The 24,182-nt window shown below is 43.6% G+C and overlaps 1 protein-coding gene across 8 annotated transcripts in view; it reads right to left on the reverse strand.

Annotated features, from left to right (window-relative positions):
* Positions 1 to 24,182, reverse strand: part of ENOX1 (ecto-NOX disulfide-thiol exchanger 1) — a 276,495-nt gene that overhangs the window by 192,205 nt on the left and 60,108 nt on the right. For 6 of the 8 annotated variants that reach the window (XM_081014835.1, XM_081014832.1, XM_081014836.1 and 3 more), the window contains exon 2: positions 15,429 to 15,532. The gene's annotated coding sequence lies outside the window, so the exon portion shown is untranslated. Of the gene's footprint in view, positions 1 to 6,663; positions 6,907 to 15,428; positions 15,533 to 24,182 lie in introns of those variants that run through there. The other 2 variants (XM_081014833.1, XM_081014831.1) reach the window with 1 other exon arrangement.

Below are 24,182 nucleotides of genomic sequence, written 5' to 3' on the forward strand. Positions count from 1 at the left end.
CTTTTAAAATCAAGTACAGTGGTACCTCAGCTTACAGGCGCTTCAGGTTACAGACTCCGCTAACCCAGAAATAGTACCTCAGGTTAAGAACTTTGCTTCAGGATGAGAACAGAAATCGCATGGCGGCGGCAGTGGGAGGCCCCATTAGCTAAAGTGGTGCTTCAGGTTAAGAACAGTTTCAGGTTAAGAACGGACCTCCAGAACGAATTAAGTTCTTAACCTGAGTTACCACTGTATCTATCCCAGTGTATATTTGCTGCTAGAATGGATAGATCAGGCATAGGCAACCTCGGCCCTCCAGATGTTTTGGGACTACAATTCCCATCATCCCTGACCACTGGTCCTGTTAGCTAGGGATCATGGGAGTTGTAGTCCCAAAACATCTGGAGGGCCGAGTTTGCCTATGCCTGATCTATCCATTCTAGCAGCAAATATACACTTGAAAATGTGTGGGCAATATCAGTTGAATTTGAGCATTATGTATTTAAAAAATAGATCACAAAATGTAGTTAATTTTGTAGCTGTGCTACAAAATATTTGCCATAGAATAGAAACAGCTTTATTTGGTCATAGTACAAAACAGGAGGAGATAATGAAGAAAGCCTTATTTCTGGCTTGAGCATCCACCTTGGTACCCTTCAGAAACAATCTGACAGCCATTCCACTCACCATATTGCAGCTATTTAATCTTGCTTAACATTTTCATTGCTGTCTCGCATAAAAAGGAAAGCTACTCTCTATGCGCCGCGAAAGAGAGATGCAGAATTTTCTTCCAGTGCCTCAGTGCCATGAATTATCTGTTTCACACAAAGCCATTTCCCATTATACTAAAGCAGACTCTCAAACAGTTTTACTGTGAAAAAACAATTAAGAAAAGAAAACACATAGTCCACCATTATGACAATCATATTTGCCTCGGGCTAATAGGTAAACCAATAAAATTTGGTTGGGATTTTAAATATTTATAGCCATTCACATAAACGCAGCTGGATCTCATGCAGCCATAGCCTAGTGACAGAAAACAACTTTGGTCTGCAGCAGGCTCTGGATTCAATCCCTGGCATTGGCAATTTTTTAAAAAGTAAGGCTCAAGAGAAGCTTTCCCTCCCTTTCCTTTAGGAGGTGAAAGTTCAAATGGTAGAGCTCATGTTTATGTATATACAAAAAGCTAGGTGTTAATCTAGGTGCAAGACCAGCTAGTGTGTTGCAGAGTTGGCATATTTTAAACCATTCTGGAGTGAACCAGAATCATTTATCATTTCTTTTTCTACAGCTTAAGTATCAATTTCCAATGAGTGCGGAATGGCAATATATTCGGTTACAAACATCTGCCGGCGTCTATTTACAGCCCATTTGCTTTGGGTGATTCTATTCTGTTGGAGAGATTATTGGATCCTTACAGAAAACAAAACGAATAACTACAGTCTGTAAATGTCCAGTGGACATTGGTAAGGAACTTAGAGAAATGTGGAACAGAGAGTTAGAAGTTGTTATACAGCCCAAACAATGGCAAATTGCTTCAGAATATTCCCATGGACCTGAAATTGAGATTGATTCATCAAAAATTAATATTTTGAGTATATTGAACTCTGCAGTACTTGCACAGGAAGTAAGCTGTAGCACTGAGGATTCCTCTTTGAGGCACATAATGCGATAAATTGCTTTTGATCTGAAGTTGTTTCAAACATCAATTTGGTATTAGCGAAATCCTTTTTATTTGCATGTTGTTGTTGTTGTTTAGTCGTTTAGTCGTGTCTGACTCTTCGTGACCCCATGGACCAGAGCACGCCAGGCACTCCTGTCTTCCACTGCCTCCCACAGTTTGGTCAAACTCATGCTAGTAGCTTCGAGAACACTATCCAACCATCTCGTCCTCTGTCGTCCCCTCCTCCTTGTGCCCTCCATCTTTCCCAACATCAGGGTCTTTTCCTTGGAGTCTTCTCTTCTCATGAGGTGGCCAAAGTACTGGAGCCTCAGCTTCAGGATCTGTCCTTCCAGTGAGCACTCAGGGCTGATTTCCTTAAGAATGGATACGTTTGATCTTCTTGCAGTCCATGGGACTCTCAAGAGTCTCCACAAGCACCATAATTCAAAAGCATCCATTCTTCGGCGATCAGCCTTCTTTATGGTCCAGCTCTCACTTCCATACATCACTACTGGGCATCTGTTTGCGTATTTTTAAACTGTATCCCTGCAATATGAGCATTAGCAGGTGGGCAACAGAAGTGGATTTTGTAAACCATTATGGTGGCCAATTCCCCAAGGATATGCTTTATGAGAAGCTGGCTTCAAGCATGAGGCCCATTGGCAGGCCAATTCTGTGTTACAAAGATGCCTGCAAACATGACACGGAGGCTGGGAATCACTTGCAGATGACTGAATCCAAGTACCTTCACCTGCCCCAGCTGCAACAAAACATGTCTCTCCTGTACAGCCACAGTAGGCTCTGTAATTCTCCAATGGTTTGTCTTCCGAGATAGACAGCTGACAACCTATGGTGGCCAAGAGATTTATACTTTGAGCCTGGAAGGATGAATAGGTAAAGGTAAAGGGACCCCTGACCATTAGGTCCAGTCGTGGCTCACTCTGGGGTTGCGGCACTCATGACTAAGACGCTTCTGGTGAACCAGAGCAGCGCACGGAAATGCCAGAGAGGTACCTATTTATCTACTTGCACTTTGACGCGCTTTCGAACTGCTAGGTTGGCAGGAGCAGGGACCGAGCAACGGGAGCTCACCCCATCACGGGGATTCAAACCGCCAACCTTCTGATCAGCAAGTCCTAGGCTCTGTGGTTTAACCCACAGCGCCACCCGCGTCCCTTGGGAGGATGAATACCCATCATCTATTACAGAATGGCCTGAGGGCCTCACAGCCCTGGCTGCGTCCCAAAATGCAGGCATCAGTTTCATGTGGATCCCTGTTTGGATATCTAGAGGGCTTATGTTAACTTACCTGTTTAATTCAAGATGTGTGCACTGATGTTAACTGTATCAGTAATACGAATGGATAGTGGTCTATTAGGTAGGTTTCTGGATGAAACATCTGCTTTGGATCCATTCCAGTCCGGCTTCCGCACTGGTCATGGGACCGAGACGGCTCTGGTCGCCCTAACAGATGATCTCCGCAGGCAGCTGGATCGAGGTGGGTCGGGGCTGCTGATTCTTCTAGATCTGTCAGCAGCCTTTGACATGGTCGATCACGAACTCCTGGACCACCGCCTTGCCGACGTGGGGATCCAGGGCACAGTCCTTCAATGGCTGCGCTCGTTTCTCTCTGGTCGGGGACAGAGGGTGGCGCTTGGGGGGGAATTGTCATCGCGCCACTCCTTGGTGTGTGGAGTGCCTCAGGGTGCGATTCTCTCTCCGATGCTTTTTAACATCTTTATGCGCCCCCTCGCCCAGCTTGTCCGGAGTTTTGGGCTGGGTTGCCATCAGTATGCTGATGACACCCAACTCTATCTGTTGATGGATGGCCATCCTGACTCGGCCCCAGACACACTGACCAGATGTCTGGAAGCTGTGGCTGGATGGTTACGTGGGAGCCGGTTGAAGTTAAATCCTTCGAAGACAGAGGTCCTCTGGCTGGGTCGGGACGATATGGGATTGAGGGGGCAACTCCCATCTCTCGCGGGGGTGCAATTAGTGCCAGCACCGTCCGTTAAGAGTTTGGGTGTAATCTTCGATACCTCCCTTTCTATGGAGGCGCAGATTACAGCTATAACAAAGGCGGCATTTTTTCATCTCCGCCAAGCTAAGCAGTTGGCCCCTTATCTCTCTCGCCCTGACCTAGCCACTGTGATCCATGCGACGGTCACCTCCAGACTGGATTATTGTAACTCGCTCTACGTGGGGCTGCCCTTGAGACTGACCCAGAAACTCCAGCGGGTGCAGAATGCCGCGGCGAGACTCCTTATGGGGTCTTCGCTGCGAGATCACATTCATCCGGTACTATACCAGCTGCACTGGCTCCCGGTGGAGTACAGGATCAGGTTTAAGGTGCTGGTTTTAACCTTTAAAGCCCTATACGGCCTAGGACCCTCGTACCTACGGGACCGCCTCTCCTGGTATGCCCCACAGAGAAACCTACGGTCTGCAAATAATAACATCCTCAAGGTCCCAGGCCTCAGAGAGGTTAGGCTGGCCTCAACTAGAGCCAGGGCCTTCTCGGCTGCGGCTCCAATCTGGTGGAATGCTCTGTCACAAGAGACTAGGGCCCTGCGGGACTTGACATCTTTCCGCAGGGCCTGCAAGACAGAGTTGTTCCGCCAGGCCTTTGATCAGGGCGCAGCCTGACTCCCTCCTCTGGCAACCTGCACAGAACTTTGCTTAATTGGTTGCCATCAATTTGATTTAATTAATTTTTATAATGAAATATTTTTAGATTGTGTGATTATTTGATTTTTTGATTTTTTGATTGTTGTTAGCCGCCCTGAGCCCGGCTTCGGCTGGGGAGGGCGGGATATAAATAAAATTTATTATTATATTTATTATTATTAGTAGTAATTCTACATGTGTACCATCTTGGAAGGAAGGTATTCCTAGCAGGAGAATGCTTTACAGCGGGGATAGCAAAAAGGGGGTGCAGCTACCCATACTCTCTTGCACATTTGTGCATGCATGCACACGCACACGTGCAACACACAACCTTCCTTCTCAGCTGATCCATACAAATTATCTGAGGAGTGGGGATTATTCCCCTCTTTCTACTCATCAGATTATCTATTTGATGACCTAGGAGGATGAAATCGGTGCCCTCTCTCTACTGCACCACTTTGTCTACTTTTTAGAAAATCCTTTTGCTCCTGTTTCCCAAATCTTAGGGGGCAACAAAATTGGCTTGGAGCTGTCTCGGGCTCCTGAACTGGGGATTAGCCCCAGTTTGTGTTATATTGTGATATCCAGCAATCAGAAGAGCTATGGCACACCAAAAGAGTCGATTTAAGGATATTTGCAAATGTAATCCATGAGGTTTTGACACAGATTTCACTGAGCAGGGAAGTCTTGGTTACTGGGACATCACAAACCCTGGGGCAGTACACAAACCCATGACTGTTTGTTTCTACAGCTCTGGGACAAGTTTGAAGACAAGAACGTAAGTGCCTCTCATGATTTATCCACAGGAATTATAGAGGTGACTTTCTTACGGCAAGCCTTTAAGTCCAGGTTCAGCCTCTTTGTTCACCAGAGGAAATGAAGCTGAAACCAATAAAACCTTCCAGAAGGGACAGTGCAGATTCATCATTCCACAAAGATGGATAAATGCCAACACATTTCTCACTGCTGTGAAACCAGTTCCAGATATTAGATCTATGGGAAAAAGCACTTTATATAAAAAATGAAATTGTTCACATTTCTCATTTCCCTCATATTCTACATATTGTTCTTATATTTTATCTTCTCTTCCCACCTCCAGTTCTTCTTAAGTTCTGTTCCTGATGAATTCAAAACTGTTGCTGCACTTAACGAAAGAGATGGAAAGCAGCCTTTGTGGGGTTGGTAGATTGACAAGCTGATGTCCCTCCCCCAGCCACTAAACAGATGTCAAAGGAAGGGCTGGGCGTACCTTTTCCAGATGGTTTCTTAAGAGCCATCTTGCTACTGTCTTAATGTGTCCCAATTAAAATCAGCCGCAAAATGAACCACTTAAATGCAAAATAGATTTCACACTACTCCAAACATGTTAAAATAGTTATAAGAAAGGTTCTTATTTACTGCTGAACGGTACAAGTGACCTAATTCAGAACCTACACTACTATTCATTTTCGAGCCACTACTGTTCATTTTACAATCACAAGCAAGTTACAGTCATACCTTGGGTTAAATACGCTTCGAGTTGAGCGCGTTCGAGTTGCACTCCACGGCAACCCGGAAGTAACGGAGCACGTCGCGCTCATGCGCAGAAGCGTTGAAAAGCAACACGTGCGTGCGCAGGCGTGTCGTTGCTAGATATGTTTACCTCTAGATGCGAACGGGGCTCCGGAACGGATCCCGTTCGTATCTAGAGGTACCACTGTATTAGGCTTGATATTACTATTTTTAAAAGGGGAACAGAATCATTGGCTTATCAAAAGATCACACCATGGTAGTAATCTGAGTCAGAATAAAGAGGAAGAGGAAGAGGAGGAGGAGGAAGAAGAAGAAGAAGAAGAAGAAGAAGAAGAAGAAGAAGAAGAAGAAGAAGAATTTGTACCCCACCCATCTGACTGGGTTGCCGGTTGCCCCAGCCACTCTGGGCAGCTTCCAGCATATATAAAAACATAAAAAAAAAAAAATCTTTAAAAGCTTCCCTATATAGGGCTGCCTTCAGATGTTTCCTAAATGTTATATAATTACTCATCTCCTTGACATACAAAACGTCATATGGTCATACACTACTTCTCTACTCCCTGGGTGACCATTAGCTGATGTGTCTCTATCTTGTCTAGCTTAGGTGGCCATTGTGAGGATGAAGGGGAATAACTCCCCATAAATGTCTGTGAGCCCCGTGGAGAAAAGGTGGGACACAAATGGGATGGATTTGTTATATCAAGAGAGAGGAAGAAGACACCCTGTTGGTCCTCCTTGAACCTTCAGGAGCTTCAGACACCTGTTTGTCCTAGCGCTGTCAGACAAGGGATGTCGAGAGAAAGGAATTAACTCTTTATAGTGAAAAGTACACTTACAAGTCAGGGAAAGGCTTGAGTCTATCAGTCCTACGTCTCTCAGCTACCCCTAGATGTGCATCTGATGAGGCAGTTGCAGCAACAGAGAGGCCATCTTTCCAACATCAGCTTCTGCGTGCTTCTGCTTCTCCCTCTTCAAGATCCCGTCTTCCATGTCAGTCTCCACCCCTGCTTCTCCTGGTGCCCTCTTCTCAATATCCAGCCACCGCTCTTCAGTCTCCAGCCAGCCCCTGACACTGTGGTAGATTTGACTGCTGCTTTAAGACAAACCCACAGAGAGCCTCCAGCCTGGGAAGTTCTTTCACTATTTCTGGGAAACCCACAAAGTGAAGAACAATAGCTGAAAAGGGAGTTTCTAGTGATGTAACATCTCAGAAATGCTTATGCAACAAACTGTTGCTGGTAAGGGCTACTGGAGCATTCCTTGTCCCCAATCCTCTAAGGAAAAGAGTCAAAGGTTAAAAAAGTCCACTTAAGAGATTTGGATAGGTGCATGAGGTTCTCATGTGAAAAGCTTATTAAAAGGGGGCTGTGGAAGAGCATGCCAATACTTTCATATGTTCAGGAGACCTTCCTGTTGAGTCTGGCCATTGTTTGCTAAACATTACTCTTGTGTCCACCCTGCTCTGTTCAGCTGAATTAGCGTGGAAAATAAAAGAGGTGCAGCTGTTTGGATAATATAGCTATCCAGACTGAAATGTGGGTGTGAGAACTCAGAGGAAGCTGTAATACTTCTTGGCTATTTGCATTAGCAGGAAGGGAAAGGGTAACAGCAGTCACCAGAAGGCACCAAACTTCAAAAAGCAGCTGCTTTCAAAAATAATAATAATTAACAAGATTTTTAATCCAATTACATGACCAGGTCTGGGAATTACCAGGGTTTTTACACTGCTGCTATTGTGTGAAATATTAGTTGAGCTGTCTGAGAGAGGATTTAATTATCATAGTTAGCCGTATGGGCTTTTTCATCCAAATCTGAAAAGTAGCCAACAGATTAGAAAACCAGATGTACTGCAGGAAGCCTTTCTGGATATTTGTATCTTGTGTGGGACAATGGTGTGTGTACCTTTATGCCAACAGTTCCTTTAATCATCTTGTATATGAATTAGAGGACAGTTAAATTTGGATAGTGGTCCAGCTGCAAAGTGTTTTTTAAAAGTTAAGATTGTTTAAAAACAGCCAATCTTGTTAGTGTTGTCCTTCAGTCACATGCCTCAAAGGATAATTTTATCTTGGTTTTAATTATTATAGGCAGAAGATTATTTCATTTTATTCCTAGACTGCCCTTCAGGCAGTGATAGCAAAACTTGGCACTCCAGCAGTTTTGGGACTACAATTCCCATCATTCCTGACAACTGGTCCTGTTAACTAGGGATGATGGAAGGCTTCAGCTATATAGATCTTAGGGCAGTATATTAATTTATTCATTTGCCTCATTACAGACAGCAGTCTGTTAAAAAAAGATTAACACACATAAAATATATCCCAATAAAACCATTCAATGAACCAACACAGCAGAAAAAACAACAAAAAGGTCAACAGCAAGAACATTTCATCCAATAGGCTATCAACCAGAATTCATCAGTTCTGAATTCATCAAATCCCTGGGAGAAGAGAGAAATTTTAAAGTGTATAAATAATCATATCAAATCCCGATGCAACAATTTAAAAATCGGATTAAAATATATTACACCGCAGAATTAGAACATCTTGGAATCTGGTAAGGCCCAAAGCTTAGGAGACCATCTGTTTTGCATGCAGGGTTGAGCCCGGCCTGAAATCCTGGAGAGCCTCTTCCTGGAGAGTACCTCTGGATGTGAATGGGATCTGTTCCAGAGCCCCATTTGCACCCTGAGTAGAATGCAATCTGCGACTGCACGTGCGCAAGTTGCGATTTGCCACTTCAGCGCATGCGCGTGACGTCATTTTGAGCGTCTGTGCATGCGCGAGCAGCGAAACCCGAAAGTAACATGTTCCGTTACTTCTGGGTCGCCGCGGAGCGTAACCTGAAAACGTTCAACCTGAAGCATATTTAACCTGAGGTATTACTGTACTGGTAGGGACAACTTTATTTCCAATCAGAGGGAGTTAGGGTGCCACTATGAAGCTATCTGATACCGAGTAAGCCCTTTAGTTCATCTGCCTCAGTAATTTCAGACAGGGATCTCTCCCATCCCTGCCTGTAGATCACAGGGATTGGATCTGGGACCTTCTACTTGTGAAATATGTCCCCTACTAATAAGTTATGCCCCCCTCCCCTATTGTGAGGCAAGCCCAATATTATTTTTTTAATCAATTTTGATTCTTTCTACCTGATGCCAATACCATTGGGGATCACAATATATTGTATTTTTCAGTTTAAGTGTGTCTCAGTTCTATCCAAAGCAGTATGGAATCCGTTTCTGCCTCTGACTTTTTCAAAATGCTGACTGGGATACATATCCTTATCAAAACAAAAGCAAATTTAGAAAAACCACAGGCCTGCATAGAAGAGCGCTGCAAAAGCCCCCCCAATAACTGGACTGCATGCTTAAGTATGGTTTCTTATTTCTAAACTGATGCAATCCTTGTCATGGAAAATACCTTTAGGGAAAGGATTTTTTCCCCCAAAGTAAATGTGGCCTGCAATGCAAGACACACCAGAACTCCACCAGAAGATCACATTGAGGAAAGCTGCTGAACACGAAATGCTTATTTCCACAGGACCATTTTAAAAGGCCTTAAAAAACCAAGACATGCAGAGAAAACATTGCAGCCAGAACACAATTCTGCTGGAATCTTATTACTCAGTCCCCACCCCACTCCTTTATCGCAAAGGGCAGAACAAGAAATATCTGAAACTAGATTTCTTTACTTCCCTGATGATTCCACTATAATGAGGTTTCAGTATATACCCGTTATGTCTCAACAAGGTCAGTTCAGGGCTTTGAACATTTCCGCTATTAAAATTCAGTCTGCAGAACTGTGGGAGGTGTGGAATGAATTCTCAGCCAGCGAATGTTTCCTGTAGTCTGTGGAAGTACCCACAGAGTGGACAGCTCTTCACATTCATCAAAATTTTGACCCTTCAGGAATTCAGCCAGATTACTCTGAAGCCAGATGTTGCCCTGACAAAGGGGTTCATTGCAAAAGCTGGGACATGAGGGACACAACAAGGCCAGTAAATGGGTGCATGTGGTGTGGCCAAGACCACGGTAATAGTAGAGCAGGGGTCGGCAAACTACGGCCCGGGGGCTGGATGTGGCCCACCAGACTCGTAAATCCGGCCCGCGGACGCCTCGCCCACTCAGTCAGTCCCTGTGCTGAGCGAAACTGACGCGGCACAGCGTTTCCTTGAAAAGAAGCCGCGGATGCCTCGCCGCACGGGGACTGACTTCCACGGCACTGGCATGGCTTCGGATTGGCTCAGTAAGCCTCGCCGCCTGTGCGCTGAGGTAAACCCGGTGTGGCCATGGATGGAGAGGCCAGCGGGCAGGAGGCGGGTCTGAGCCGTGCCATGGGCATCGTGACGGGCGCGTTGCAGGGCTTCAGCCATTGCTTGGCAAGCCTGCCCAGCGCCTGGCTCAGCGCTGCTGGTGATGGCACGCTCGGAGGCCGCACTGGAGCAGCTGGAGGGCGGGCTGTGTGCCACCTGCCTGGCACTCCACATGCGCGGCCTGCGTGTGGTGCATGCCACCTGGGAGCCCTGCGGGGATGGGCCGATGGAGCGATTGCTGCTCGCCAACAACGCCGGCAAGTAACAGCATACGAATCAATATGGTGAACCCGATTCAAAAACACCCACCCGCCCCACTCACACACGAAAACAAAGTTCGCCACAGCCAGTCACAAGCAAGCAACCGCACCCGAGGCCAACCCCAACTTCTCTCACCACCAAAGGAACACAAGCGAATAGCCAAGAGAACCCGCACAAACGACGCTGACACAAAACCCCACACATACATTAAGCAAATTAGAAACATTGCCTCCCGACCCCACTCCCACTCACCTTTCCCCTCTTTTCTTCTTAATGTAACCCTAATGTCTCAACAAATGAAAGTGACCTATGGAAAATGTAACTTGAAAAAAAGAGACATTGCACATAACTGTGTAAACCAAGAAAACTTTAATAAAAATATTTTTAAAAAACAAAAACGCCAGTGGGTGGGCAGTGCCGAGATGCGCTCCTGAGCGCGTGCAGAGTGCGTTCCTCCTCCAGGTCCGGAGGCAGCTGTGGGACCGGCTTGCCCACCTGTCAAACACCCCTCCATTGTTTTGCAAAGTCCCCTTGAAAAGGGGTGGAGGAGGAAGAGGATAGTTCAAATGACACTTTGCAAACATTGGAAGCTCAGTGGCTGACTTAAAGTGACACTTTGAATGACACTTTAAAGGAGGGGGTGGGCTGTTTCAAATGGTGCTGTGCTTCTCCTTTAAATGATGAGCTGATAGGCTGCATGGTCCTGTTCCCAGCTGAGAACTGGGCAGTGTAGCACATGCAGGATTAAACCCTGTCATCCTGCCCATAATCTGACATCACCAGTGATGTCAGGTAATGGGCTGGCAGGTGTGGTTTGGGGGAAAGAACCAGAGGGGGCCAACTGAACCCCCAAGGGGCTCTGAGCCCAGCTTCGGCTGGGGAGGGCAGGATATAAATAAAATGTTATTATTATTATTATAAGATTGGCCTGCAAGACAGAAAAGTATGAAAATTCAAGCGTGGTATGACTACCATCTTTTCAACAAATGTGTACTACATTGTTTGCACTCAGGGCACTAAAATAGCACCAAACAACTACAACAACAACACAGTTTTGTGTTAATTATGATGCCCATGCCTTGCAGGCATGATTTTACTCGCATGAGCTTATCGCTCCTTTGGATCCTCTCCAAGGCCTATGAAAGTGGACTCACCTGGGCTTGTTGCTCATTGTTATCCTTAAGTAAAGGTAAAGGGACCCCTGACCATGAAGTCCAGTCGTGACCGACTCTGGGGTTGCGGCGCTCATCTCGCTTTATTGGCCGAGGGAGCCGGTGTACAGCTTCTGGGTCATGTGGCCAGCATGACTAAGCCGCTTCTGGCAAACCAGAACAGCGCACGGAAACGCCGTTTACCTTCCCGCAGGAGCAGGACCTATTTATCTACTTGCACTTTGATGGAGCAGGGCCCGAGCAACGGGAGCTCACCCCGTCACGGGGATTCGAACCGCCAACCTTCTGATCGGCAAGTCCTAGGCTCTGTGGTTTAACCCACAGCGCCACCCGTGTCCCTTTATTGTTATCCTTAATTTCCTTTAATAATGAGCTGACACACTGACCTTGTAAACATGCTGACAATGACATCCTATATAACCATCTCTTTCTTCAGCAACACTATTCAGACCCCGCTGTACAGTGCAATAAATAATACTGGTGTGAACGAAGGCTGAAAGCAGGAGTTGTTTCTGCCTCCTCAGCTTACACACCGTAAGGTAGGCCAAAGAGAAGGGAAAACGCCGTTGCCCTCAGCAGGAAGAATGGGATGTACACAAAACAAGTAATTAGCCAGCAAACTCTATGCCAGTGAGGGAGCCTGGTCCCAGGTCACCACCTGCCTAAGCCATCATTCTCCAGGCTACAAAAGCTGGCCTCCCCCTCCAGCAAAAGCCACAGCACTCACATGGCTTCATTACTGTTCCCTTTCTTTGTCTGTAATTTATTACAGCCAAGCCAAACACGATGGGAGAAACGATGTCTGTTTAATGCACATCATGGATAAAGTGGAGCAGGTGCCTAATTCCTTCAACAAAATTGTTGCCTACGGTGAAGGAAGAGGAAGGACATGGAAGGACATCCTTCACCTTCCACCCCAGGGTCCTAGGGCAGGTTGCAACCATTAAACACCATGTTAAAAACAGAAATAAGAGTTAATGAAATTCCCTCTATACAAGATTGCAAGACTGGATCCAAAAGCTGACAGAATATGCAGAATTAGACGGTCTATTAGAAAAAATAAAGAATAAATCAAAACAGGAATTTGTTTCAAAATGGGAGGTTTTCAAAGAATATTTGAAATATAATATAGTAGTTTAAATTCGGTTGCAGCATTCGAGGAACTTCAGTAATAGTTGCAGGGCAGATATAAGAATTAAGATATATTAAGAAAAAGTTTAATAATGATAAAAGTGTGTACTGGCAATAAGTTATATGAAATCAAAAAAGTTTAAGAAAAAGTTTAATAATGATAAAAGTGTGTACTGGCAATAAGTTATATGAAATCAAAATATGGAACAGACGGGAGGTTGGGTCTTTAGTGTTAAGACCAATTTATGTCTTATTGTTTGTTAAGAAAATTCAGTATCTATCGTTATTTCTGTGTGTAATTTGTTATTTGCGTTTTCTCTTTTTTCTTTTCTTGCTGTATCAATTAAAAAAAAGAAAGAAATAAGGCAGGTCCTAAAATATACATCTCAAGGGTCAAAAGCCAGAGCAAAGAGGTGTGGGGGTCTTCAGCATTCGGCGACAGCTTTATATTGAAATGCCTGATGTATCTCTGTGGGGAGGGAGTTCCACAGCTTAGGGGCAGCCACAGAGAATGTCCTCTACTGCCCCCCAAACCGAGCACCTGAGGGTAGTGGAACAACCAGGTGGGTGCCCTCTGCCAATCTTAATACCCAGGAGGGTCTGTATGGAAGGAGGTGGTCTTCCAGGTATAAGAGGCCTGAGTTGTTTATCCTATGAATTCACAGGTGAGGCAGAGAATGGAGGGCCAGAAGAATCCTTAACCTGCTTAGTTTTGAGATTCTTACTAGGCAAAGAAGAGCTAGTTGGCCAGCAGTTTGTCTTATAGGGATTGGGGGGGCTCCTGCCCCAAATGTGGGAACAGCCGGTGTGCTCCCTGCCTGCCTGAGAGTCACATGTATCATTTTGGGACATAGGGTAAAATGTGGGAAAGAACGAGCAGAATGCAATAAATAAGAGCTGACCAACATGATCAGCCAGAGCCAAGTGCTGTCCCCACTACTGAACTATAGTTCTGTGCAGCCCCTTTATTTAAAAACATAAGCTAGTTTTCATTATTCACTAAAACTAATCAGAAAACAAAATCTTAAGTTTTTTAATTACTAAAAATAAAATGTGCCATTCCCATTTGCAACCTTGCATAATACATTCTGTTTTCATTTTAACATGCAGTATTTTCTCGCTGCCATCCTAAATCTGTTTCTCTGCAACATAGATCCATGGCTCCTTGGCACATTTGGTCTTCCTCTTCCCTACAGCACCCTAAAGGCATCTGAAAGCTGTCAACAACTAAAAATAACCTGTTCTTGCAGGCTTTCCAAGGAGGCCGTCAATCCCTGCCTTTTCATCTACTTTTTGGTTTCTTTCTGCTCTAAATAATCTTCTGTTTGCAAAAGTATGGGAGACAACCACATATAGCACATGAAGCTGAACTAGGAGAACTGCAACCTTATTCACAAGATCCCTTTTTTTTTGCCGAGATGTTTTTATCAGTGCAATTCAACATGGGTTTTACCCCATTTGTAACAGAATGTCTGTTTCCTACAGACAGAAGACTCAAATTTGATTGGGGAAAATATGCATAGATTTTCTTTCAATCTTTTTGCTATAATGGGGAAACAAGCATGGTTTCCTTTTCACTCCAAAATGCTATTGTTGTTGATATGAACATACAAGGCAGCCTGGCATAAAAATGCTTGGAAGGACAAATTAGCATACACAAGAAGAGGGAACTGAGCAAAACCACGACTGCAAGCCGTTCTGCGGCAAAGAATTCACTCACAACCAGCCACATTTTTTCTACTTTTCTGGCTATTTCAACCATAAGATAATACAACCCTGGAAACATTGTGTAGTTGTTCAAAACCATTTTTCACAATGTGCATCTTCCATTAAGAGGTGGTTGTGGTGGTTGACGTTAAACAATTTTGTACTGGTTTTTACACAAATACAACATTTATCCAGCAGTGTTTGTTTTATCCATTGTTTTATCCATTGTCTCTGGACATACACATTCAGCATTCAAACATATTACTTTAAGTAACCCCTCCACTGAGAATATGGAGCACTTGGGATAAGAAGGTCTTGATTTTGGCCATTAACATAATAAAAAAAATTGGGTCCACGTTTCTTGGAAGGTGTCTCTATTCGTTATGCCTTTCAATTGCCCTCCTGTCTCTGATGAGATGCTAAGACATTGCTGTATCCCAGATATTATTTTCCCATACCTTCAAGGGTATTTCTGTCTGGTTCTTCCATTGCTGAGCTATCGCTAATCGTGCTGCGGTCAGTAGGAAGCCTACTAGTTCATTGGGGCACAAGGTGGAGACTAAGTCTATGTCCAAAGATAGTTGGGCGAAGGCAGGATTTGGAGAAAGGGGTTGGCCTGTAGTTGCAGATATCATGGAGAATACTCTATCCCAAAAGTTTGTAACGTAAGGGCATTCTCACCAAACATGAATAAATGAACCAAGCTTTCCACAGTCTTCCCAACATGAAGAGAAAAGGGAGGGATTAATTTTTGCCAGCCTGACTGGTGTCCAGTGCCATCGGAGGATGACCTTGACCTCCTGTAAGCATGCAAAAATGTTTTTGGTGGGGAGGGAGTGGTGGTGATGGTTGTTAAAACTTATACCTCATTTTTCTATCAAACAACACAGAGCCATTTACTCAAAAGGGCATAACTCCTGTGCTGTGAAACAGATACACATTTCACAATGCTGGTGACAACAGCAACAGTACTAATATATTAAATGTCATCACTAGAGGGAATAATTCTGACCACTTACTTTTCAATGCTGACTCTAAGGTGAAGATATTTCTCAGCCAGTTACTTTCAGCAAGATATATTTTTGTATTCAGCAAGAGAAACCACCCAAGATTCCAGTGGAACCTGAAATAAAAAGAACATTTCTTAAGAAAAGTGTGTGTGACCAGAAACAACACAGGAACAGATACCATCACCTCCTGGAAGCATATATTCATACAGAAACCTCTCTCTCTCTCTCTCTCTTTTCTCCTATAGTTCTTATTCATCTGTTGTGAAACACACATACACACAACCTTAGAAATAACCAACAAATCAGGAATAGCTCTTAAAAAAGGAAGGCTGGCCAATGTAGTAACAAAGCTACCTAAACAGAGAAATAAAACCAGCACACGGCCATCTGATGTTGTCCGTTGATTTTGTAAAGCAACATTTTCTACTTTTCCATTATTTATGTAAATAAATACTCTTATTGTAGGCAAAGTGCAATGCCAAGTTTGGACAAAGGTATTTACTGTCCCCTGCAAGCAAACACAGAAACAGGACTAGAGTGTGTTCCATGGATTAATTTCAAACTCATCACGTAATCTTGTGATATTTCCCATGAGATCTCCAAACAGGTTGAAGTACTGAGACATTATTTCCATATTTATTGGAAATAACACAGGAGCTAAGGCAAGGCGCTATTCCCTCTGAGTACTCTCGTGATGAGAATGAAATTAACTCCTACTGCCACTGCAAGATACTTTCTCTTTGGCATGTGCAATATTCGCCTAAAGTGACTCACTCCCTTTTCTGTATTATTATGATGATGCTACCCCCCACACCATAAACTAATATGGAAATTTTCAGATTCTTGGAAATTATGTCCAATTTGCAGTGGCCCAAAATCAAGCCCAGTTTTTGATGCAAACTTCACAGGGGCATTCTGATATAAGGGGACTGAGAATTTCCATTATTATTATTTTTACAGAGTTTTGGGGACAGGCAGTCATTTTGAGAAGACTGCTGTAGAGCTGAGGTAAATGAACAGAGACAATTTTCTCTCTGCAGCTGGCAGCAAGATCAAGGTTCAGGGAAACCTGCTAGTCTTGAGAGTGAGCCAGCGGAGAGGTTCTGCTGGGACTGGCTTTGCACTGACAGTGCCCCGGTTTAGTTCTTTGGGTCACTTATGTAAACCCCTTATATATTGATTGATTATTTTTGATTGCTTAATTTCTATACTGCTTAATATATTTTAAAAATATCTCCCCAAGCAGTGTACAAAAAGCTGACGCAACAACTGACAACTTAAATAAAATATTTAAAAAATATAGTTACATATAAAAATGTTACAGTAAAATAAAATTGCCTATCTATATCCCCATCTCAATTCATTTTCCTTCTGACACACCTTCCCTCTCAGCCACCAGGGTCCAAACAAGCTCTCAGCTCACCCACAAAAGTCTCACGACGACAAGAGTTCCTGGAAACTTGCCTTCTATGGGCAGGCCCAAGGTGGGTGGTCCTTCCTCAGGCTGCCCCCCCCACTATGTCCCACTCAGCTGCCCTCCCTACACCCAGTTAAGCAGGTCTGTTGAGTTTCCCAGGTGTTCCAGAGGATAGGAAAAGGCCCAGCTCTCAGTTCTTCACCCTCTGTCCTCTCCTCGGCCTCCAGCTGCTATGCACATACAGTGGTACCTCGGGATGTGAACGGGATCTGTTCCGCAGCCTCCTTCGCATCCTGAATGGAACGTAAGATGCGACGGCGTGTCTGCACATGCATGGGTCGTGTTTTGCAGCTTATGCACATGCGTGTGACATCATTTTGAGCGTCTGCACATGCACAAGCAGTGAAACCCAGAAGTAACGCACTTCGTTACTTCCGGGTTGCTGCGGAGCGCAACCCGAAAGCGCTCAACCTGAAGCACATTCAACCTGAGGTATGACTGTATTTATGTGCCTATCATTAAGGTAGTTGAGTTTATACTTTTGTTTACCTCTGCATAAGTCCTTTGTTGTGACTCTCCCCAGAGACCCTGAATAAAAAAACTTGGACATATAAAATCATAATAAAATCTCAGCTACTCCTCCCGCTACAAGAATCCACACAGGCATCTCCAAGCAAGTTGAGTTGCAATCGCTCCTGGTGAATCCATTGCTTACTGTCTCCTTCAACATGAATCTTGTGGAAGATTGCCTGGCAAACCTAACAATGCATGCTTCTGCTAGTTAGTAAATGAAGGGGTTAAGGACCACAGAGCTGTAAATTTTTAGAGAACACTCGCCTACGTCACACTCAACTTTAGGGAAGAAGTGAGACTATTTCTTGGTCTCTCCGATCTCTCTCAAGCAACATTGGAACAGAGTAGCCATGCCATAACATAGCTTTCTCTGCTTTAGATATGTTTCAGAGGCAGCTTTTGCTGCATTTTCAACAAAGAACATTTACATACATTTCTTATCACTGCTATTAAGTAAAATGCAAACCTAATAACTGTGAGGAAAGCATTTTAAACTAATCTTGCAGTCTGTGGTCTGTTTTATTGAAAAAGGGGGGAACGTTATCAAAAGAAGATTTAAAAACCAACTCCAATGCTTCAGTAAATCTGCCTAACAAAAGGGATTTTAACTCTGCTACTGGGGCTCTTTACGTATAACGCCCGTGTTTTAAAAAAACAGGTGCTGGCCATTTTTTCTTTGTGCTAACCCCACCACCACATGGCTCTGTAAAGGATCGATTATAATTAATATACCCTCTTACTAATACCCATCAAATCTATGCTATCTTCCATTATCATTTGTAAATTTAAAGTAAACAAAAGAGCATTAGACTCCTTTCTGGAAATGTTAAGCCAAAATATGATCACCTAAAATATCACTCTTTCCTCTCTCCCTGACCTCACAGAACAGGAAAACTGGACAACCAAGATGATCGTGGGTCTGGAAACCAAGCCACAGAGGAACAGCTGGGGGAGTTGGGTATGTTTAGCCTGGATGAGAGGATATATGATAGCCATCTTCAAATATCTAAAGAGCTGCCATGTGGAAGATGGAGCAATCTTGTTTTCTTCTGATCTGGAGTGTAGGACCTGAACCAATGGCTTCAAGTTACAAGAAAGGGATTCTGACTAAACATCATGAGAACTTCCTGATGGTCAACAGTGGAATGGACAACTTCAGTAGGTGGTGGACTCTCCTTCATTTGAGGTTTTCTTTTGCAAAGGTTGGGTGGCCATCTGTCACGGATGCTTTAGTAGAGATTCCTGCATTGCAGGTGGTTAGACTAGATGAGCCTCAGAGTCCCTTCCAATTCTACCATTCTATGGATGTATTATTAAATCTCCCATCTCTGGCAAGTCCATCAACTGGCCAAATCCGCACTTTTTCTTCTCCCTTTCCCCTAGCGTTTGCTTTTAAGCTCAGTCATGTCCCCATTTCCTAAGGAGACCATTTCTCTCTCTTCCCCACGCGATGCTCTTTTCTTCTTCCTTGGCCGCCTCAGTCCCAAATCTCACATTCTCCTTCCCTCACTATCCACAGCAACTCAATGTCGAAATGAAACGTTTATCCTCGCCATTTCCTCTTTTCTTCTGATTCTTGGAACTTTAACAAAGCTCTACAAACGTTCTTCTTCTGACCACCTCACCTTCTCTTCCTAGAGTAAGTGGCTCTTGTTGGCTTCCCTTTTCCTTTGGGTACCACTTTCACCCCCTACAGCCAAACGTCTGGACTGGCCTCGTGCCTGACCATGTTGCCCTTCTGGTTACCTTCCTTCCATGGGACTAGAGCCTTAGCTCTGTTCCTGTCTTATTCAGCAAGCTATCCCCCGCCCCCTTTCCCTGTATCCTAGTTTTTCGGCATGATTTTAGAACATGATTAGTTTAAACTCTTTTATTGATTATGTTGTTTTGTTGTTTAGTCGTGTCCGACTCTTCGTGACCCCATGGACCAGCACACGCCAGGCACTCCTGTCTTCCACTGCCTCCCGCAGTTTGGTCAAACTCATGCTGGTAGCTTCGAGAACACTATCCAAACATCTCGTCCTCTGTCGTCCCCTTCTCCTTGTGCCCTCCATCTTTGCCAATATCAGGGTCTTTTCCAGGGAGTCTTCTCTTTGCATGAGGTGGCCAAAGTATTGGAGCCTCAGTTTCAGGATCTGTCCTTCCAGTGAGCACTCAGGGCTGATTTCCTTCAGAATGTTTAGGTTTGATCTTCTTGCAGTCCATGGGACTCTCAAGAGTCTCCTCCAGCACCAGAATTCAAAAGCATCAATTCTTCGACGATCAGCCTTCTTTATGGTCCAGCTCTCACTTCCATACATCACTACAGTGGTGCCTCGCAAGACAAAATTAATTCGTTCTACGAGTTTTTCGTCTTGCGAATTTTTCGTCTTGCGAAGCACAGTTTCCCATAGGAATGCATTGAAAATCAAAAAAGGCTACCACACCTCTAAAACCTCAAAAAAGGCTACCACACCGCATGCTATGTTGTTCTTTGAAGTCAAGTCGCAACTGCACCTCTTCAAGCAATGCACCCTGGGTATTAACGGTTTTAAGAAAAAGGAAACAAACTCGCAAGACGTTTTCGTCTTGCGAAGCAAGCCCATAGGGAAATTCGTCTTGCGAAGCAACTCAAAAAATGAAAAACTCTTTCGTCTTGCGAGTTTTTTGTCTTGCGAGGCATTCGTCTTGCGAGGTACCACTGTACTGGGAAACTCCTTCAAATTTAGCATATTGCAAAGTGCCCATCTCACACTAGTAATCAATAGCTTCTGGAGAAAATGTGTAGTGCGTGCGGGAAGCAAGAATACAGAGACTTTTGCTTTTGTTATGTTAGTTGTGGAACAATGAGATGGCAGCCATGAAAAGTGGGCTCCACATCCACTATCCCACGCAAAAACCTATTCAGCTGTTAATTAGCCGCGTGAGCATTTCTCTTAGGAATAGAATTTAAAGAACCAGGCTGGGGAATTAAGACAGTGGCTCTTTATTGTCAAACTAATTAAATGTAATTAAATTGATAGCAGCCTAGAATTGAAAGCATTACAAAAATAAAAAAGCATTTGCTTTACATTTATAAAGACTAGAGTGACTACGTCCTTCTGGGGTAATTGCTGGTATTACAAAATAGTTGGCGACAGAGTTCCTGACAGAGAGTCAATTTAGACTGTCAGGACTCATTAGCAGATGTATGACTGATAAATAATTGAGTTAATTTTTACCTGACTGACAATGCTGAGATGATGGAAAGTATCTTATTTTCTGAATTTAAATAAACCTGTCCTCACGAAATCCACCCACATATAGCTTCACATCAGTTCAGCCACTGCATAACTCCAGTGGCTTTCAAATGTCTGGAAATTTGCTAAACACATATTTTTAAAGATTAGGGGGGAAATGCATTCATGATTGTTATCTTTTGTACAACACATCCCTTTTCCCAATCCTCCAGAGGATGTACTTTAGCCCATAGGGTTCAATTGTTCTGCTCAACCTCTGTTACAAATCCTATGCCAAACATTTAGGAATAGGAACTATCTGGACACTCTGACAATTTAGCGCTCCCCCAAATAACCAGATTTTGCTGAGATTTCAGACACATGCATCCTTTTAGGCATGAAATGGTCCAGATTTTAAGCTTTCAGTAACAAAAAGTCTCTGACCCTGGTAGGAAATGGACAGGCAGTATTCTGACCACATTTCTCCAGGGTGATAAGGAACTCTTTGGGTTGAGTCAAGTCAACAAGCTACAAATCCATCTAACCTCACCCTGAGGTTCCAGGCTCTTATTTGGCTTTGGGATAACCACAAGGTGAGTTTTGTGCAAGATCTCTGTGATTGTCCTCCCCAGAATAATGTTGTTAAACAAATCTGGGAGGTGAGGAAAGAAAGCTGATCCAGATTTAGGTAGTTCAATGATGCCAACGTAAGTTTCATATTTCCTATAGATCCTCCTCAAAATAAATTGGTAATTCAAAATAAATAGGCTCCCCCCCCCAAAAAAAAACCACACACAGAATAGCTACATCCCTTGATTTGGGACTGCCTGAGGAAGAAAACATGACAATCCAACTTCAGTTTTTTGAGGTGCCAAACAGGGGACAGGCTAGCAGCTGAATCTAAGAATGACTGAAGCTAACTACCTTTCCTGATAAGTTCTCTATTCCACTTATTTTCCCATTTTAAAAAAAACCAGATACATTCCTACTCCAATGATCTCTGAGAGCAAGATGAAAGGCGAAATATAAATGATATTATTAAAGACGAACAAACCTAATCTCAGATTTTGTCTGGTTGATTCTAGTCTTTTCTTACAAATAATCCATTCCGCCTAAACTCTTGGCCCTTTTAAGCTTCTAGAGATCAAATGAATGTGATCAAATCCACCTGTTCTTTAGATCTACGTGGGGAGAGGGGAAGCTACTTAGATCCTAAAATCCTTTTTGAATTAAAAAGACTGGATAATCTCTCCTTGCGCTTCATCCTTTCTTACAGCAGAACATGTTGTACATCAAGTACAAATAGTGGCGGAGACATTCACACACTCCATTACACTTGGGTAAGTCCATTGAGCCCACTGAGCCTACTCAATCCAAGCCGGTCTGCAACATCTCTTCTTTCTTATTTGCTACGTATTAGGTGTGCAAAAGATTGATATGAATCCTAAATAATGAACAAAGGTGGGGCGCCTTGGAAAGATTTGGGACTTCTACAAAATGGGGCTAATCTGTACAGGCCAGGCATGTGTTGCGGCAGAAACCCCTGAGCACTTTGCAGCCTCGGTGATCCTGACTTTTTCTTTTGAAATAAAAAAAGCTACAGACAAGCCTATGTGAATAGTGAAATGATGTTTCTCAGCTTAACTGTTAAGGCTAGGACATGTGGAGAGATATAAGAAGTTTGCCAAATCAAAATCTACAACTCTGCCTTAAGGAGGATCAAGCGTGGGAGAGGCCTCTTTTGTGACTGACAGGTCTAGCTTGTAACCAGAAGGGATGGTTTTACCAGCACGTACCAATCCCAGTGCTTTGAGGACAGGGACAGTTTTCAAAGAGCAAAATACTTGGTCTCCTTTAAGCCTAAGGAAGATACCAGGACAGGGTGGGTAGAGGTCAATGTGAAATCTCTATTGTGACTGACAGGTCAAGTTTCTAAATTCCTAGAAACTTCCTAGCCCCTGGAGCTATTTGACGCATACCTAAAGGTACCTTCTCTCATGCTGCTTTCAGACAAATAGCCCCGGGGCTCCTACATTGTTTTGTGGGAAATTTGTCTGAAAGTGAACCTTTGTTTAAGCACCCTAAAAAGCTTGCAGAAAAAAACACTGCAGCTATCCTGCAAATTCCATCCATTTTTGTCAAAATAAAACAAGAGTTATAGCTAAAAAAACCACTACAGGCATCTTTCTGAAATTTCCCACAATTCATGCCCACAAATTTCATCTAATTCTGCCCCAAAATGTTAGAGAGGCTTCTCTTTTTTAAAAAAATAATTTAAATGTGTTGAGCACAAACATCCTGGATCTATTTGCTGGTAATTGAACAGGCTATATCTATTCTAGAGGTTCTAACATGCCTGCAAATTTCCTCCACTTCTGTCAAAAGGAAAGGAAATGAATGGATGGAGGAAGACATGGGCTCAGACTGATGAGAGGAATTGAGCCAACCTATGAAGCACCTCAGATCTGGGGTGGGGGCTGATTTACAAAGCACCAAATCTGGATTTGAACCAAAGCATCTCACATATGTCCTGCACAAAGCTCCCTGTAGTTATTCATTTAGCTTTACCACCCAATAATATAACAACAGTCCAGCCTTTCGCAAAGACAACTGAAAAGTTATTAAAAGAGGGAATGAAATGTTGCTTTTGAATAAAGGATAGAAAACTACACATTTAAAATTGTGCCTGTTTTGTGGACCAAAATTCAAGCTGCCCTCTATTATAACACCACAGTTTCCCCAAGAGTATGTGAAAAATACAGTGCCTTAGAGGATCTATACAGAGTAATTTCCCTCTGGGTCTCCTCCACTGCGCCATATCGTCAATGTTCTCTTCCCCACACCAGCCATCTGACAGTGACGGAAAGAGACAAGATTCTTCAAATACGGGATAAGATCAAATGGTGGAAGGGGTGGACAGGGTTAACCTGCCAAAGCCAAAAGTATCTGAAATAATTGTTTCCTTTTTTTTACCCTCTTCACTCAGCTTCTGTTACACTGGGTAGGGGCAATCAGGAAAAAATGCCCCTCTGGTCTGATCCTAGCTATAGGACTGGGCATGCCAATTCCAACTTATTTTTTTTATGTGCGTACAGTCCATATCTGCAGTGGTTGAGTGCAAAATGGCACATGTAGGCATGAGTGAAAAGTTATTTGACCCCCAAGGCTCCACAAATCTTAATCTAATTTGGGGGGGGGGGGTGACATTTCCTTAAAACTACCAAGGCTAGAAAACATTCCAGGAGCTACAAGACATTCAGTGGTGCTGTGCTTACAAATTATCTTCCTCCCCAGTTTATACTTCTATGCTCAGCCACTGCGAACACAAATCTGAGATTGTACTTCAATGATGATAAAACCCATATGCCTGCTTACCATTTTCCCAGGTTTAATGTTAATTCAGATCAACATTCAGAAACTGTCACAAAGAGAAACAAAAACGACAGAATACCTTGTGGCACCTTTTACAGAATCCCCACAGTGACAGAACTTCACAGATGAGAAATATAAGGACTACAAAGAGAATTCCATTGAAGTTAACATGAAAAGCAGAAAGGCATTTGCCTACAGAAAGCT

Source organism: Podarcis pityusensis (assembly GCF_964106645.2).
Source record: "Podarcis pityusensis genome assembly, chromosome: 7".
NCBI lineage: Eukaryota > Metazoa > Chordata > Lepidosauria > Squamata > Lacertidae > Podarcis > Podarcis pityusensis.